The sequence below is a fragment of the Corvus kubaryi genome, unplaced genomic scaffold, assembly GCF_017639235.1.
Source record: "Corvus kubaryi isolate FWS band 111438036 unplaced genomic scaffold, C.kubaryi_AGA036_p1.0 132, whole genome shotgun sequence".
In the NCBI taxonomy this organism is placed as follows: Eukaryota; Metazoa; Chordata; class Aves; order Passeriformes; family Corvidae; genus Corvus; species Corvus kubaryi.
The window spans coordinates 11,672,270-11,690,577 of NW_024580666.1; the positions used below are offsets into that span (position 1 = coordinate 11,672,270).

General features: G+C 38.6%; 1 protein-coding gene across 5 annotated transcripts in view; it reads left to right on the plus strand.

The window, feature by feature from the left end:
• SOCS6 (suppressor of cytokine signaling 6) overlaps window positions 1-18,308 on the plus strand; it is a 125,150-nt gene that overhangs the window by 64,132 nt on the left and 42,710 nt on the right. For all 5 annotated transcript variants that reach the window (XR_006016742.1, XR_006016738.1, XR_006016741.1 and 2 more), the window contains one exon: window positions 914-995. The gene's annotated coding sequence lies outside the window, so the exon portion shown is untranslated. The remainder of the gene's footprint in view (window positions 1-913; window positions 996-18,308) is intronic.

The window sequence follows — 18,308 nt, forward strand, 5'->3', positions numbered from 1 at the left end:
ATGGAACAATACCCTCTGCTTGCAAACAGGTCCAAGGGTCAGAGCAGACCCTACTCGCTCAGCAGAAGGGGTCCAAAGAGTAGTTTTTAGAAGTTAAGGTGTAACACCCTATGGTAATATAAGAACTCTTATAGGCTGTATGTAAATGCTATAGGATTTGTATCTTGTATTAGATTGGTTAGTGACAATTAGAATATTCAGTACAGAAGATGATTTATTGTATTGTAACCAGGACTTCAGACACTTCACACTACTTCTCTATTCCTCTCTTCCACTTCTACTCTTACTTCCACTCTTGCTCTTACACCCTCTCTCTCTCTCCCACTTACTCTCTCACCTGCTTACTCTCTTGGGCCTGCTCAGAGCTGAGTCTAGCAGCTCTGAGCAGTGCCCCTATACCCACGCCTTTACAATAAACCGACTGTGTCCCAAGACCTGCCTATAGAGATCTCTCCATCCGTCTACGTCCGGCCGTCCCGACTGAACCCCGAAACCCGCCCGTAACCTACAGTCTTCTTACAAGAAGTGCTTTCCAGACCATGCTGTCAGACTTCTTTCAATGCATTTATATTTTTATAGCAGTTGCATACTTTGAACCCAGTAGCTCAGGAGAGGTTGGTTTATTCATGAATACAACAGAAACTTTACTACCTGTGTATTTTTTTGTTGTTGTTGTTGTTAAGAGATTGGTATTCCTTATATTTAGATATACTGCATGTGAAAATCACCCATTACTCTGGGTTCTTGTTTTCCTAGATATGGTCTCTGCTGTAACTTGTACAGCTCTCATCTGGTTTGTATATGAAGCTGTTGTGCTACACTTGAGTCAGGCAACCTACAGAAACTGGGAATGCTGAGAGAGTCCCTCAGCTGGAGTAACACAGATTTTGTAATTAATTCGTTGTTCTTACAGGACTCTCAACCAGGTTTTTCAGACACGCCCACAGTCCACAGCCCCTTCTGTTTCACGAGCACTCTGAAAATCAAGACACAAGGTGAGTGAAACATGAATTGTTAGCCACAGCTTTCTAGAATGGTCTTTCGGAAGTTGCAGAGTTGCTGAGCATAACTTCTATTGAAAGGTCCTCTAAAACCTCAAACCTATGACTGCTAGTCATTGCTAGAGCAAAAATAAGTTTTTATTTTTCTCTTTTCCAGTTACTGACTATATTTTCCTTATGAAACTGAGGTATCCAGGGGTGACTTAATGACTTATAAATTGACAAGCTGTCTCAAAACTTCTGAATTTGTGACCACCCCATCTGTTACTTATCTGTTCCCCTCCCAAATGACTCCTGACTATAGATCAGCTGGTAGATGGAGCGTCTATCAACAAGAAAGATCTATCAAAGAGGTAAATTTTGGACAACAGAGAAAATTTAAATGTTGGAACCCTGGGTTTAGATAATTTAGGTTTCTGGGAATCTCCAAGTATACCCTTAGGTAAAGAATTTGGATTCTAGAATAAGCACTACATCATTACCGGTCTTCTTCTGTTCCTTGGTTGTTTTTTTGTTTGTAAGTTGGGGATTTGTTTTGGTTTTTTTTTTTTTTTTTTTTTGGTTAATTGGAAATTATGTTCCAGGAGAATGAGATTATCTTCTTCAAAGATTTCTGGAGTCCTTGAAAGAATAACCTTCCTCCAATGCCTGTGAGAAGGGCACTTTATAAACCTGTGCAAAACAGCAAAACATTGTCCTTGCTCAAATCTCTTGTAACAACTTTAAGATGTATTGATGACTAAAGAAAACTGCCAGCAGGTCAAACTCCCATCTTCTGTGATTTGTGCGTGTCATGTTGGCCATGACTGTCTCACTGTTGTTCCCTAACCTGTCCATATTGATCTGCTGTATCTTACACGTAGATGTCAGTCTCTGTGGAACAGAAATTAGGTTTTTATACTATGTTTTTGCTTAGGATGTTTCTTGAAGATCAATAGGTACCATGGTAATATGAGTTTTAGAAATCCTGTTGCTATTTTCTGTAGTTCTGCTGTGTAGCTAATATCCTGACAAATTGATCCCATCAGAAATGCTTTCAGGATGAGAGATTCGTTCAGTTATATTGCATATGATCTTCCACAGTTATCTTGTCTGCATCTACTACAATTTGTTTCAATTAAACAAGGCAGTTTACTACCAAAACGCTGAGCAGCTCAGTTTAATGCTGAGTTTAGCCCTGTCTCAGCTGAAGGAGGGACCAGGAAATCTCAAGAGGACCTTTCCGCTCCAAATTATGTAATGGTCTACATTTGTCTTTTTGCTTTTAAAATAGTTTTTCATTTTTATTTCAATAAACTTTAGTTAGTGCTTTGCTATATTTTTGTTTTCTGGGCAGAGATGCTGTGGTGGTGGTTGGATGGGTTTCTTCCCTGTTTTGTCTCTTTTCTGCTCAAGGGAGTGTCACAGTGGTTTGATCTTCTGGTTTCAAGGATATAAGGCTCCCTAATGCCAGATACTCAGATTCTTTCACAGCTGACTCAGCCCTTCACTCTTTTTAGCAAAATAAACTGCAGTTTTTATGTATGAATTTTGCAGCTGTCACATTAAAACTCCAATGCCTTAACTGTTGGGACACTACAACCTTTTTTTCTTTTCACTCTGTTCTACTGCATGGCTTTTGATATACAGAAAGTTAAGTCATAGTTTAGTTTCAGCACTGGTCAAGCAATATGTGCTTCTCAAAACATGTAGGAAAAAAAACCCCTCTCTTGAAAGGATAAATTTGATAGCATGTTTTAGCAGGTGGGATATGTAAAAAAAGCTAGTATATTATTGGAAACTTTAGAAGAAAGGTAAGAAGCAACAGTGACTGACCTTAAAAGAATCAATTTTTTAACAATCATTTATCAGATAAAACATCAGAAAAGATTAAAATAAAGAACTTTGATTCTTCTGCATAGGATTTTTTAGACTCTTAAAGTCCAAGCTTATTCTGCCCGTCAGGAGTACAGCTAATGAAGGGCTTTCTGAGGACTTTTGCTGTGATCCTTTGGTTTATAAAAGAAGAGTGAAAAAAGAATATTCTTCTTGCTCCAATAGTGATCTTCAGATATTCCTACAATGCCTTGGCTCAAGCTGCTTTGCAGCTGCTGCACAAATTTGACTTGGCATGACTATTAATGATTTGACCTTCATTCTAAGTTTACTTTGTGTTTGCAAAAGCAGTGGGTAGTGATGAGGAATATGACTTCGTTCCTAGTGGCAATTAGGTTGCTTGGTAGCCATAGTGCTACTTAAAAGGGGGAAGTCTTGTCTAACCATCAGTAAACTTTGCTCAGAACATTTACAGCATTTATGGACTGTCATTCTTGCTCCCCTTGTGATCCTCCTTTTGTTCTCAGCAAGAGCTGGATCAAAAAATGTCTGTAGTTTGCACCAGTAAATAGCAAATCTAACATGCTCCTTGTGAAAACGAAGGATAGTTTTATGCAGATAAAATAAGACTGCATATAGTGCAGGATATAGAACAGTGACAAAGTCACCTCATGGCAGCATAATTATCCTTTAAAAGGATGTGCGTATTCCATCGAATCCCTCAGGACTCGCTGCTGTGAAAGAAGAAATGAAAAACAAGAGAAAACAGAACAAACAGACTGGTGTTTTAAAATGGCTTGGAAATTTCTAATTCTCAAAACAGTGAAAAGATCTCACTAAGTGAGAAAATGTTACCCTGTGTTTCTGCATACCAGCAGGAAAGACACAGGAAGAGGCAGAGCATCTCAGCTGAGTTACTGTAAAAGATTTTGTGGCTGACATTTTTTATTGTTTTTTATAATGTAATGTAAAAAAAAAAAAATTCTTCCTAGTGTCTGTTATGTACAGCTGATCAGCTTGCCCTGGTAGCAGCTGGACAAATGCAATCAATTGCTGTGAGGAACATTTATGTGTGCAGGGCTTTAGCTAAGGTGGACCCTCTCTTTCAATGTGTGGCATTCCTGCATGAAGAAGTTTTGAAGTTTCAGCTCCTTCAAGGCGCACAACTTAGTGGTTAAATATTTAATTCTTCTCTTTGCTTTAAAATATGTGTATGCACACACACTTCTGAATTTATAGCTATATCCATATCTATATTGATATACCAGCATCTGTGTATATGTGTATATATATATATAGGTACGTAGGTACATTTGTATATATTTGTACATTTACAATGCAGACACACATAAACAGATAAAGGCTTTAGAGGTTAATATTTTTTGTCTGTTTTTATCCTATTGTAGAGATCTATCTTGTTTTGAAAATTCTTCCATAACATTACTCTGCTTTGAAAATAACAGTATGTGACTACATTTCAGAGCTTACAGAAAATGGACTCTGAAATACAAAGTCAGGAGAGGTGGATGGAATCTTAATCTGCTCTGAGAACATAAGGATGTTTCAGCTGAGAAAAATAATTTGATTTTCCTGTGCTGATGTCTGTCTTTCAAACCAGAGGGTTTTAATGATTTGTTTTTGCTTTATATAAGCTTGGTTAATGGTTAAAATTTACAGTTCCTCTGCTGTATCTAAGATATACGTCAGTCCTTTGCTGGATCTGGAGCACTGTGTGAAGGTACTCAGGATATATTTTTTGACTTCAAATCTTCTGCCCTAGAGTTTCTTACTCAGCCTTTCTGGAAGCTTTTTTCAAATCACTTCCTTATTTTGAAGGTGCTGTGATTATTTTTTATTTTTGAATATCTCTGCCCTGTCTTCAAATTAACCCCTTTAATTTGATCTCCCTTTTACAGAGGTTTAGTGTTTGCCTTTCCATTTTGTCAGAGTGGCACAGTGGAAGAGACACAACTACAGTTTATATAACCGAAAATAATATCCTGTGGGCACTGGGGAACATCTAATGCAGATAGTGCAGTATGTAACTGCAGATGAGCTAGTGTGACTATTTTTTAGCTCTAGAAGGAAACTCAGATGAGTTTAATTTCCTTAACTTACATTTTTCAAAGAGGTCACAAATCTGAGAACATGAGGGAAATGTGATACATGAGGGAAATGCCTGTTTCTCATCTTAACAACTTTGAAATTATCTAACTTCTACTGTATGAGACACCAGGTATCTGCCCATGTTATGATGGCTTCCAGCAGGTCCCTGTGAGGCAGTGGGTGAGTTCATTCCTGTTGGGGAAGATGGAACAGGAAAACCTTGGAAATATGATTGCCTGACAAAAGATTTTGGGAATATGAAAACTACAGGCAACATCGAAATGAAAGCCACTTTTGAAATACCAGGTCTTAGTTACTGAACAACTAGAAAACAATGGTATGGCCACTGAAGTAATCCCCTCTTGATGAAACAATACCCTCTGCTTGCAAACAGGTCCAAGGGTCAGAGCAGACCCTACTAGCTCAGCAGAAGGGGTCCAAAGAGTAGTTTTTAGAAGTTAAGATGTAACACTCTATGGTAATATAAGAACTCTTACAGGCTGTATGTAAATGCTATAGGATTTGTATCTTGTATTAGATTGGTTAGTGACAATTAGAATATTCAGTACAGAAGATGATTTATTGTATTGTAACCAGGATTTCAGACATTCTGATTCTGATTCTCTCTTCTCTATTCCTCTCTTCCACTTCTACTCTTACTTCCACTCTTGCTCTTACACCCTCTCTCTCTCTCTCACCTGCTTACTCTCTTGGGCCTGCTCAGAGCTGAGTCTAGCAGCTCTGAGCAGTGCCCCAATACCCACGCCCTTTACAATAAACCGACTGTGTCCCAAGACCTGCCTATAGAGATCTCCATCTGTCTCCGTCCCGACCGAACCCGCCCGTAACCTACAATTCCCAGTAAAGTCCTGTCCTGGCTGGGGCCTCCTCAGGAGCATGCTGCTGTTGACACAGCAGTTGCTGGGATTACAGTCCAAGAAACTGAGCTGCCCGTCTCCTTAGAAAGGGACAAGTAGTGGTTCCTGGATCCTGCCTGTTTCCTTTCCTGTTTACATGCTCCCCCATTGTGCTTTGTCACTGCCTTTGACTCTCCTGAGCCTGGTTCCCAGCTCCAGCCATGCCAGCCCTGCGGGTGGTACTGCTCCTCCATGCAGAGGCACGTCTGCCAGCAGCTCCTCCTGAGCCACAGAGGCTTCCTTCCATCGGGCTTGAGGTTTTGCAGAGAAGCTTTTATTTAATGTTCCAGTGGAAGGGCATAGTGAGAGAGAAAATAGGGAAATGCTCTGAGGAGTGAGGTACAGATGCTTGGGCAAGGGAGGATGTGGTGGAGGCCATGCTGGGGCTGGAACTTGAAATGTGCCAGATATTCTTGGCAGTGCCATCTTGGTAGATTTTTCTTTTCATCTTAACAAAAAATTATCTGCATTATTGATAAATGATTTCTAGTAATCTGTTAGACAATTTGTATGTTTGAGAGAGAATGTGGGCTCCTCCTCCCACCAAAAAACCCCATGTCCTGAAGCCAAAACATGCCTCCCTCCTCCTCTTCAAAAAAAAAAAAAACCACCCACAAAAAAACCCCCTACAGATTTGACCAACATATGTGCAAAGAGGGAAAGAAGAGCACTCCATCTTCTGTGGCATACTTTTCTGACAAGTAAATTTTTTGTGTTTGCTGTTTCCAAAACTTTTCCTGGTATTTTATTGCATGTTTGAATTGCAAGGCCAAATGAAGTATAGAAGTCCTCTCAGGAGGTTTTCTATATCAACTTTGTCCTAAAATAAGCTTTTATGTACCACACATCATGGTTAAGATCCAGAGCAAGATATTCCAGACCTTGAAAGGTCTCCCTCTCCACCTCTGGTACTTCCAGGTACCAAAAATTCCTTCAGTTTTCCCTTAACATTTGCACCTTTACCTGTCTGTCAACAGTTTTTAGGCATGTTTTCTGCTGGAAGAGTAGAAAAGGGTAGTGAGAAAAAAACCTAAAGAAACAGCTGAAATCTGTCATAAATATAGCTACAATGACAAATCTGTATATCAAATACTGCTGCATGCAGATAATACATATGCCTCAATACGTTGGAAAACTGGTACTGAGACCGTGGTAGCCGAACCTGTGACTTATGTGCCTATCCTTGGTAATTGAATATATTTACAATGCTTGGTTTGAAAGACAGGTGTCTGCTAAGGAAGGCAGAAGCCTCCCTTGGAATGGCAGATGCAACCCCCTTCCCTCCGAGTTATTATAATTTTGAAATCAAGGGGCTTTTAGGCAAAGATGTGGAAAATAGGAATAACAGTTCTTTACTATTATATATATATATATATAAAACCAATCAAACAAACAGCAATAACTATGGCAGTAACAGCAAACAATCACAAACCCAGTCCCAGCCTTCTCGGCTGTCAGGCCCTTTCCCCTCGGGTGCAGTTGTGCTCGCAGCCGGCAGGGGCGCTGGTGGCTCCCGGTGAGCAGGGCAGGTGCGATGGTTCCCCCGCGGCTGCAGGGGGCGCTCCGGAGCGAGCTCGGGGAGCACGCGGCACTGGCGGCCTGGGATCCCGGGAAGGGATGGAACAAAGGCTTCACAAACCCCTGGGCAGCTGATCCCGGTGTCTGGCCGGACCCTCGGGAATGGCAGGCTGGAACGGCAGGGACGAGCACACATCCCAGATGGCAGATGTGATGTATCCAAATGGGGAACCCCCCGGAGGTCCAGGCAGGGCGAGCAGGGCTACAACATAGCGAAGGCTGGAAGCAGCGGCGGGGCAGGGCAGCCACGGCCTGGCTCCCAGCAGGGCAGGGAAGGTGGGCCGGGGATCCTGGGGTCTTTCTCCGCAGAAGGAAAAAAAAAAAAAACAGCCGACGAAAAAACAGCTTCCCTCTCCGGCGTTCGGGGACGGAGCTGCCCACACACCCAGGTGAAACAAAAGAGTAGCCAGGTGCACCTCACCCCCAATGGGTAGCTCTTTGTTTTCTTTAACTATCCAGCAATTTGTCCTCCTCCTAGCAACAGTATGGGGGGAAAATTCCTTTAACAGAAAAAAACTAGGAGAACTCCTGAAACCCCAACAAATGCTCATTTCAAACACAGAGCATTGGCAAGAGATTGGTCATGAATGTTTCTCATACCATGATATTACAACAGAATAATTTAACCTGTGAAAAAAAAAAGAAAAATAAAATACAACTTTTAACGCCAATCTGCTGAAAAATTTCATAAGATGAAAAAGATTGTTCCCTTTTTTGCCTTTTCACTGCTAAACAAATTATAGTCATATCTGTTTTCTTTTCCAGTGAAATGAAAGTTTGTGGTTTTAAACAAGTTAGGTATCGTAGCAACTTGCTCTGAACTTGTTATCTCTTGTTAATGATGTGGTGAATTCCAGCATATGAGCTCTGTAGAGCTGTTCTAATGAACATCTATTTTTCTATGGAATGGCAGAGAATTAAATTAATTGGGAAATTTTTGTTTGCTGCTATTAAATAAAATTTACTTAAATGAATAGAGGCTTAGTTGTCTGCAGTGAGTAAACAATATAAGTATTTTTCTGTATTACATAAAATTTTCTGCTCTTAAAAAGAATAAAATTTTGAAAATGGAAAATACCAAGAAAATAGGACTCTTTTTTTTCCTCATAAACATAAGCTTCTAGGTCTTATAGGACGTAATTAGACTATACAGATCACTTGACCCCTGATATTTTTCAGTGACAGTTTTTCTTGGAATCAGAAGGTGAAAGATCTAATTTTAATGAGTTTGTATTTGTAAAAGTCTGCACATACACACAAAATCTCCAACTGTCACAACAGCCAGTAATTGGCAGAGAAATGCTTTGATAAAAATGGGAAGACATCCCTGCTGGTTCAAGACAGGTGGACATCAACTTGAATCCAATTTACATCTTAAAATGCATTATAGAAAAGATTTGCATTATATTGCCTAGATGAAAGGGAACTCTTAGTTTGAGAGCCTCATTTACTTTCCCCTCTTCCCTTTCTTTTCTTGCCCAAACACTCAAACTCTCTGTAGAGAAGTTTTAATGAAGATAGCTTGTTCAGCTCCTGTTTGAGGCAGCTATTTACTTGACTAAGGCTCAAATCCGAACTCATGCTGGGCTAAAAAAGAAAGCCCAAACTGATAATTGGACAAACCTGAAATTGGATAACCTGCTTTAACCTCTGCTTGAATCAAGTGAGTCCATCTTCTATATCAAGTTATTTTTATTTGGTTGCCTGGTCAAGGTCCCTTTCAACACTTAACTGGGATCTAGCAAGAGACATGCAGTGGAATGTACCTGCTCTGAAAGGTACAAGAAATGGCTCTTGATGGACACCTTTGGACTATCTGAGTGATTCTAGTTGTACATTTAGGTGTTTGATCCATATTTAAATTGTTAACTCAGATACAAACTTTTACTCCATCCTAAAGTTTTCTGAGTAGGAGTCGAACACTGTATTAAGTGCAGGAAAAGTAGGTTTACTCCTTTCCAAAATAGATGCTGAAGAAAGGCAGGGAGGGAGTAGGTGGGTAGTCTGAATTTTTGTTCCCATGCAGTTCTTCACCATTTGTTTGTGTCAGGACTGATGGAAAATAAAAGATTGCTCACAGAAGTTTATAATATTTTGTGTGTATATCTTCAGGTACAAATTCCAATCTGCCAATCAGCAGTGTGACGTCTGTAAAGACTACGCCAAATTTATATGTGCACCTCACACTGACATTTCACTATTAAATGTTTGATTCTGAGTTGGCATTCCTTTTTTTAAATAACCTTTCCATTACAGATAAGACTCTGTCTCTTTGAAAAGACAAAGCAATAGATCACCAATATAAATATGGTCCATTGTTTTTAAATGTAACTCTCCTTCTTCCATGAAGCATGCAATTTTCTATTTTGTGAAGTTCCTTTAATCTAATAATCTGTATTACTGCATGTTTTATCTGTTTCTAATTTTGGGGAACTTTTATCTAACTTCAGCATGCATGTGAAATTGAGAATTGAAATGAATGGAGCTACTGAGTACTTTGGGGTGAAATATTCAGCCTCTGAGGCATCTGGATGGCAGTGGCTCTGTTGGGCACAGGGGAAGCTTCTGGCAATTCTCACAGAAGCCACCTCTCATAGCCCCTCCTAGACCAAAACTTTGCCATGCAAACCCAACAGAGCAACCTTGTACTTGAGGAGTTCAGTTGTACTTCCCATATGTTCTTTCCCTGTGTTTGCATAATTATTCATGTGAATGCAAATGGTGAACTAATAAAGACTAGGAAAAGCAAAATTATATTGTGTCATTAATGCTTTATATTTTGTTTCGTCCTTAAAATTTACCTGTCAGTTTTGGACTAACAGGCTGTGCCATTCTGTATTGGCTAGGGGTGTAGAGCACTGGGAAAAGAAAGAAATTGAGAACATTTTTTGGTATCTTTGTTGTGCCTCCGCATGGTAGTATGCCTGTGTCTGCAGCACTCCCTGCTCTGGAATATAATCTCTGGTTTCTTTTGGAATCTGCAGTGAAAAAAGGAGGGGAAAAAAAAGGCTTACTGCTGTCATTTCTGATGTTATAAGGTTACAGGCTACAACCTTGGGATATTTTACACTAAATTTGATTTTTATTGTTTCGCAAAATGGGACCTGTTTTCTGACAGTCAATAAAACTGCAGGTGATACTGCTCTTATAATAGATGTGAATGGACTATTACTGTTTGCTATAGCAGTTTAACTGCAGGGCAAGCTTATAGGGTTTTTTTTAGAAAAAACACAATCTTCTTTTAGCCACAGGACTATTTCTTTATTTTCATCAAGTTCCCTGGTAATATTGGTGTATACCCACCTGAGCAGGTTTGAAATAAGCAGAAAGTTCTCTGCTTCTGAAGTTCAAAAGAAACTAAAAATTGAAAATCAGTATTGGTGGGCTAAAATGAAGGTGGTTTTAACACAGCAAATAAATAGATAATCCCAAGATTTAAAATCATTTATCAAGGCAAATATTTTGTGAATATTATACAGTAGCAGCAATGTAGAAATCAAGTTCATCTTCTGGGGCTTTCTTTTAAGTCACATTTTCTACTTCTAAAAATCTGAAATACTGATGTGTGGTATTTATACTTTGAATCACAGCACCAGTGAGATTGGAAGGAAGTCTTCGGCATGCTCTAACCAAATGTTCCTGCTAAAGGCAGGGTTAACTCTTAATTAGCTAATTGCCAAGGGCTGTGTCTGGTTGTATTTTGAATATCTCCAAGCATGGAGACTCCACAACTTCTCTGACGAACCTGTGTTCCAAAAAAGTCATGGTGAAAAAGATTTTTCTTACATTTAAGTGGAATTTCTCTCTGAGTTGGTGTTTGCTGACATTTTTCCTGTCACTGAGCATCACCAAGAAGTCTGACTTCCTCTTTTCCTCCTCTTCCATCATGAGTACATATATGTATATATACACGTGGATAAGAATGATGGAGACTTCTCTTAGTCATCTTTGTGGCCCTTTACTGAACACTCTCCAGTATGTTCATGCCTCTTCTGTACTGAGGAGCCTGATATTGGATCCAATATTCCTGATGTGGGCTCATCAGAGCCTTCCCTGATCTGCGGGGAGGCATTTTCCTAACAGACCTAATGTCATTTCTAGCCTTCTTTGCTGAGAGGAGACACTGCTTGTTCATGGTCAGCTCGTGGTCAGGAAGGACCCAGTACTAGTTTTCTGCAAGGCTTCTTGGCAGCTGGTCAACTGCCCGCTGTCCTGTGTGTGAGGCTATTCCTACCCAAGTGCAGGATTTGGTGTTTGTTGAACTTCATGAATTTCCAGTCATCCCATTTTGCAACCTTGCTGAGGTCCCTCTGAATGGCAAGATGGCTCTGGTGTATCAGCCACTCCTCTTGATTTTATATCATTTGCACTGCTCCATCATCCAAGTCATTAATGAAGCAGTTACACAGGATTGGCCCAGCAGCAATCCTTGGAGCCTGCAACTAGGGATTTTGTGTCTCTGATCCCAACCCATAGAGCTCAAAAGCTCAGACAGTTTTCAGTCTCTTTCATTGCCCGCTATCTAATCTCTGTTTCCTGTCAGACTTGCTAGTCCTAATGCAGTTCTTCATGGTTATTACTTAGGCTACACTCTGCCCCGTTGTTTAGATCATTAATTGAACAGGATTTGAACCAGTATTGACCCCTGGGATACACTGCTAATTACTGCCCTCCAACTAGTTTGTGTTATGGGTCACCAACCACCATTTCTCTGGGCCTGTCCATTCCATTGGTTTTCCATCTGTTGCACTCTTTGTCTGTCCAGTGAATATCTCATCAGTTTCTCTCTGAAAATCTTATGGCAGACAGGGTCAAAAGCCTTTCTGAAGTCAAAGTACTCAGTATCAGTATCCTCTGCTCTGTCCTCATTTCCTAAGCTAGTCTTTCACTATGGAAGGTGATCAGTAGATTGGTCAAGCATCACTTTCCAATGATGGTACCATGAAAAATGCTCTTGATGAGCTTCTAGTTGATGTGGCTTACAGTATGACTTGCTTCATCACCTTCCAAGGCTCAGGGTTCTCTGGGTCTATTTTACTATCCTTCTTGAAGATAGAAGTATGATTTTCTTTCTTCCTGTCCTCAGGCACCCTTCTCAGTCACAATGATTGTTCCAAGATCACCAAGTGGTCTTGCAATGACAACTTTTCCATGTCAGGATTCTGTGACCTTCAAGTGAAATAAAACCAAAGTTTATCCTCCGAAGTCTTGGAAAATTTTACGGTACCTAATTCTACAGAATAGTGTGAATTTAATGCATTAGTATACCAGTGACAAAATAATTCACTCCATTCTTTTAGTTTAAGAGAGTTAAAATACTAAATGGTCAGCATATTTATGAAGCTCTGTATCAGCACAAACACTTTGCACAGTTTAAGGATAGGCAAGACTAAAGAAAATAGCCATTAATGTTTACTTAATGGTGTTGATATTTCAAGTATTTTAGTAAATTTAATTAATGCCTTCCTATATCTTGTTACATTTTTTGTAAAGTTCTTTTGATCATTAATAGTTGCCCTGTAGATGTCGCTTTTTTTTTCTTTTTTTTTCTCAAGTATTGATCTATAGTTATTTTTGAAATGCAGGTTTATAAAATGGAATGGTTACTGGTAGAATGGGAATCATTAGAGAAGAGAAATGAAGAAAAAACCAAGAAAAGATGAAAGACATGAAGTGTGTGAAAGAAACAGATTTTGGAGTTTGAGATCTGAAAGCTCAGTAAAGCATGTAAATACCAGTAAATGTCAACTGGCATTGACTTACATTTGTGAATCTCAAATGATGAGCTCATCATCACAAAAGTTTAACACCTCTCTGGTGGCTTGGTCTTGACCTGCAGTTTTCTAAAGTTTTACCTCTTTTATCCTTCCTTTAATTTTTCTTTTTTTGGTGGACTTTTTGTTCATCATTTTGGGATGCTATGATATCTTAACTCTGGGTCTTAAACTGCAACTACAGCACTACTCTGCCTGCAAGCTACCCTGGTTTTTATCCCCCTGTAGCACATTTTGCCCTCTCTGATAATTATACAGGGAAGGCAACTCTGTAGTCCCTCCACCCTTGATGTATCATTTCTTTATGAAACTCAGTAACTTCTTGTGGTGTTGATCTGGCAGTCACCTCTTGAAAATTCTCTTTATTCTTTTTCAGCTGCTATGTACTCGCCATATTTTAATAGAACAGGCCCTCTGGCTGGGGAAAAGTTGCCAGTTAAACTTGTGAGACTGATCCACTGTTTTATTATTATTTCTTTCAGAAGCTTTTCAGTGTCTTTGATGTTACCCATGCATTTGCATTAAAAGCTGTGAGTGATTTTTTAAAATAAAATCCAATTATCCTCTTTAGTTTCTTTTGAAAAATTAAAGGCTATTTCCAATTTAATTGTGAGTATAAGCATATGGAAGGAAACACACCAGTTACTAATGGAAACGTGGCATTAATAGCGCCAGCAGCAGCAATGAGGGTTAACGAATAACTAATGCTGTGCAGACTTAATTTTAGTAACTTTTGCAGAAGTATTTGGGTCTAAGGAGGAAAACCAGCTTTTTTCAAGGAGCTGTGCTAGGACAATACTAGAGTATCATGTTTATCACAGAGTTCAATATCCCCACATACTTCTTGAGCTGTGTATACATGAGAAAAGAAATGACATTTCCAGGAGATGGCTTCTTCTGCTTTTTAGAGTGATTTTTTTGAGCCTGATCTCTTACAACTTTAGTTCTTCTGTAGTTTCACAAGGAAAAAAAAAAAAGGAGCTTCAGTCTCCGGAACGGTTAAATCATCATGGTCTCAGCTGTGTGTTTTCAAAGCAAGCTTCCTCTCTTCCAACAAATCCTTGATTTTCCTATACTGCTAACAGCAGGAGGCTGTGCTTCCACAAATATCAGATTTTCTTTATCTGAAATATAGGACTGGTTTCTTGGTACTGCTGAAGATTTCCTATTGGTTCAAAGAGAAAGGAATGGGTGAATCTCTCTGGTATCTTAAATTTGCGTTGGTATGGACTTGAATTACATTATAAAATTAATTGCACCAGCCAATCACCTGTCCAGGTTGGTTGAGTTATGTATGAATTATAGTAAACTAGTAGGCTTTATTGCCAAAAAGAGGCTGGTTATAAGCAGCAGTGAGATTACACCAGTTTTGTTTGGGACACTTTGAAAGCTGAGCTCATTTAGTCATTGTCACATATCCCACCTGAGACCCATTTATGTTCCTGTTTGAACACAGCAGCTGTAAGCTGAGAAGCCCATCAGGCCTGAAGTACAAATATACGTGTAACATCAATCTGTTGTCTCAGTGGTATAGATGGCAACCCTGCCCTCCCTTCACACCCCTGCTGTTGTTAAGTTTTTGTAAAAAAAATCTTGCAGTGAACCTCAGCATTTTTCCACCACCTCTTTTCTCCTGACACAAACACAAGACCTGTTAACTAACTTGTGCAACAAGTCTATTCTTATTTCAAGATATCAGTAAAACCTTGAAATGGAAAAAGATACTTAATGATTATCACTCAGGAAGTATACTAATGATGGGTCCAGGAATGGCCTTCAGCATCACAGGAAATAAGAGGTGTAAGGAGAGAGACCTTAATTAAACATTTACAGGGAACCTTACCCACAAGATCTATTTTAACAATTTTGATAGACTGATTTCTAATCTGTTAAAATGATCAATTATAAAAGAAAAAGCCCCAGATACAATGCAGAAGAAAGCTTCAAACCCCAGAAAATATTGACTTTCATTTCATATCTGGGTAAGATGATACCCTTCTTTATCAGATTTGTAATGGGATTGGTCCACATTGTTGTCTGTCCATCATACCATTGTATATAGAATCATAGCGTGGTTAGGTTGGAAGGGACCTTTAAAGCTCATCTAGTCCAAGCCCCCTGCAATAAGCAGGGACATCTGCAACTAGGTCAGGATAATTACAGTTCTGTCCAACCTGACCTCATCTGTCTCATTGTCTAATTAAAAGCTGAAGTTACTGTTCAATATCTATCCTGTATTGCTTCAGCTAAATTAACTTTTCTACCTTACCAGTTTCTCTCTTCTTAATCATACTATTGGTACTTCCTGTATTCATAAGTTCTGATTGTCTTTACATCAATGTCTCTACAGAAATTTCTAAGTGTTAAATATACACGATGATATGCAAAATGTTAAGTTTCCTCCTTTCTTCCATTCTAATTACAAAAACTTTTTACAGAGCTGACCTGAGATGGTTAAAGCTTACTATCAGTTTAGTGAAAGGATCCTGTAGAAAAGCTTCCATGAAATATTAAACATTTCATAAAGTCTTTATTAAACAGTCTTTATTGAACTCTGCTAAGAAGTTCATCAGTAATTTGACCAGTGGTACTTGTCAGTCCTGCTTTTTTTGTATGGGATGGAAATAATTCTATGCATGTCAGAAACAGTCAGCTTTGCTGTAATCTGTATTAATCTTTTTCTCAAATAGTAGGCCTTTCCAGGGTCAGCAAGAATTCAAAATGGCATAAAATGGCAGTGAGCAAATACTGACAATAAATGAATTTTCAAAACTCTAGATAGGTTTATTGGCCTTTTTCTTCCTCCTTACCTAAATTTGTTGTGCAACTATTATTGCAAAATTTAATGCTTGCAAATCTTGCAGTCCTATTTTGTTAACCACAGCACAGAAAACCTGCAGAAATGCTGTAGGGGAGCAACTGAGTTTTGGACGCTGCTGTGAGCCTTGACATTCACACTAGTGTTCCCACAATCTGCTTCAGACTGACTGCTCTGTACCCAGGGGGATTTCCAACTTCTGTAGACTTAGCTGAAGTAGAGTATGTCAGTAGAAGTTTAAAACTATTATTAGAAAACAAACCAGTTACTTATTGGTAGGTGGGCTTAAGCAGAACTGTCCACAATATTCATAAGTATATGGTATAGTTTTGAAGACTGGCTATGATCCAGCTTTATATTTGTTGTGCTAAACTATTTATCATTTATATTGAGGCCTATAGCAATGATTGTTTGGAAGGTACAGAACCCAAATGTATTTTGGAAATGTTTAGATAAAATTCTCTTAACTTCTATGTACAAGAATAATTTAAACAGAAAAACTAAGGAGCAGGAGTTTGGACACAAGCATATAATAATGAATATAATTTATATGAGAGAAAACATTCATATTAATAAGAACAATAAAATGGCAATACACTGATATATTAAGGTTATGTTCTTGAAAAGTAGACAGCCAGTATCCTTGTAAGACCTTTTGAACTGTATTTTAAGGTACCTACAAAGTCTGTATGTAACAGCATATCATCACCTGTGATACAGTATGATGAATGATGTAAGCATGGTCCCAATCGCTAGAAAGAAATGTCAGATCTTATGTAAATTATCTAACCAGTGCACATATTTTCAAACCTGGGGATGAAAGGAAAAAAGATTTCTCAAATGCGAATCTGTCTATCTTAGAAGTGAGCTTAGGTGTAACGGTCCATTTACTACTCCTCAGATGGGGTGGTGAGCATTTCAGCTAATCCAGCTATCTTGTGACACTTCTTTAATCTTAGGAGTGCATACTTTTTATGGTGCCAAGATACAGTATTTCCTATATGAAATTTAGAGAGTAATGTGAAAATCATGGTTTTGTTAAGTTAATTTAATTATTTATGGCAAAGCAGTTAAAGAACAGACAGTTAACATATCTTAGTGCCAGAGCAAGTAGATTAAAGGAGACACTTTAATTGAACAAAATAGAGGTAAATATGCATTCTGCAGGAAAAGAGATTACATATAGCTCAGATATCAGGCACACAACAATTTCAGTTTAGAATAGGCATTGATAACTTTGTTGGATAGATTTCTCAAAAAATGGTATTTAGTCGTTACAGGTAAAAGTTAGTGGAAAAATCCTTGGTAATTTGATTGTTAAATTTAACAGTTTGTTGATGCAGATATTTCACATATTCTTCAGTTTTCCCATACTCTGGGCTACAGAGTTGAATTTTGCCTGTATTAATGCATGAGATGGAAGCAAGGTTGAAGCTGGCATTTGTGCTTCAACGCTTTGCTTATTAGGAAAAGGCACTCAGTTAACGCAACCTGAAAATGAACCAAACATTTTCAAAATTATTTGGAAAAGGGTTATTGTTTTTAAGAAGGAAAAAAATGTACGTAAGACTGAGAAATATCTGTTTTCCCTCCATCTGGAGATAAAATAAAACAAAAATATTCATATTTCCTTTAGTAAAGATACAACCTTGTACTAAAAGTACTGTGCACTTTGGAGTTATGTTTTAGTAGTGGCTAAGTAGTGCTGCGAGCCTCAGACCACGTATAAATTGGAGCAGATGAAAGTGAAAAGCAATGTCCCTTCCATCTGTTCTGCAGGACAGACAGTGTGTTGCTGAGTTTCAGGTGTACTCTCTTTCTTCATGGTGTCATCTCTTTTTGTACAACAGGGGGCTGAGCTCTCAGAAAATTTTTTGCATTGTAGGTCCTTTATGTTGTCTAGTGAAGGTGACCTATTTTCCAGCCCTTTAGACTGCATTTTCTTTTCTCACTTCATTGTGAATGCTTCTCACTGTTCTCCAACAATGATTTCAGTCCTCTGTGAGAGGTTTAAAACTTCAGACTCAGTGCTAAGTGTGAGTATTTTTATTTGCCTCATCACAGTTTTGCCTCACAGAGGCAAGTTGCTACAATGTCTGAGAAAACAAGGAATCCATAAAAAGTATCTGGTGTTCTTTCAGTGAAGTAAAAATAACATAATATAAAATGAATGATCAAAATTAGGAAATGGATGAATCATGAGAAAACTTGTGATTAAAAAAAATTAATGAATTAACATTTGGAAGAATTAGCTTATTAGTATGACTACTGTTTCATATATTGAAGCCAAATAAGCACA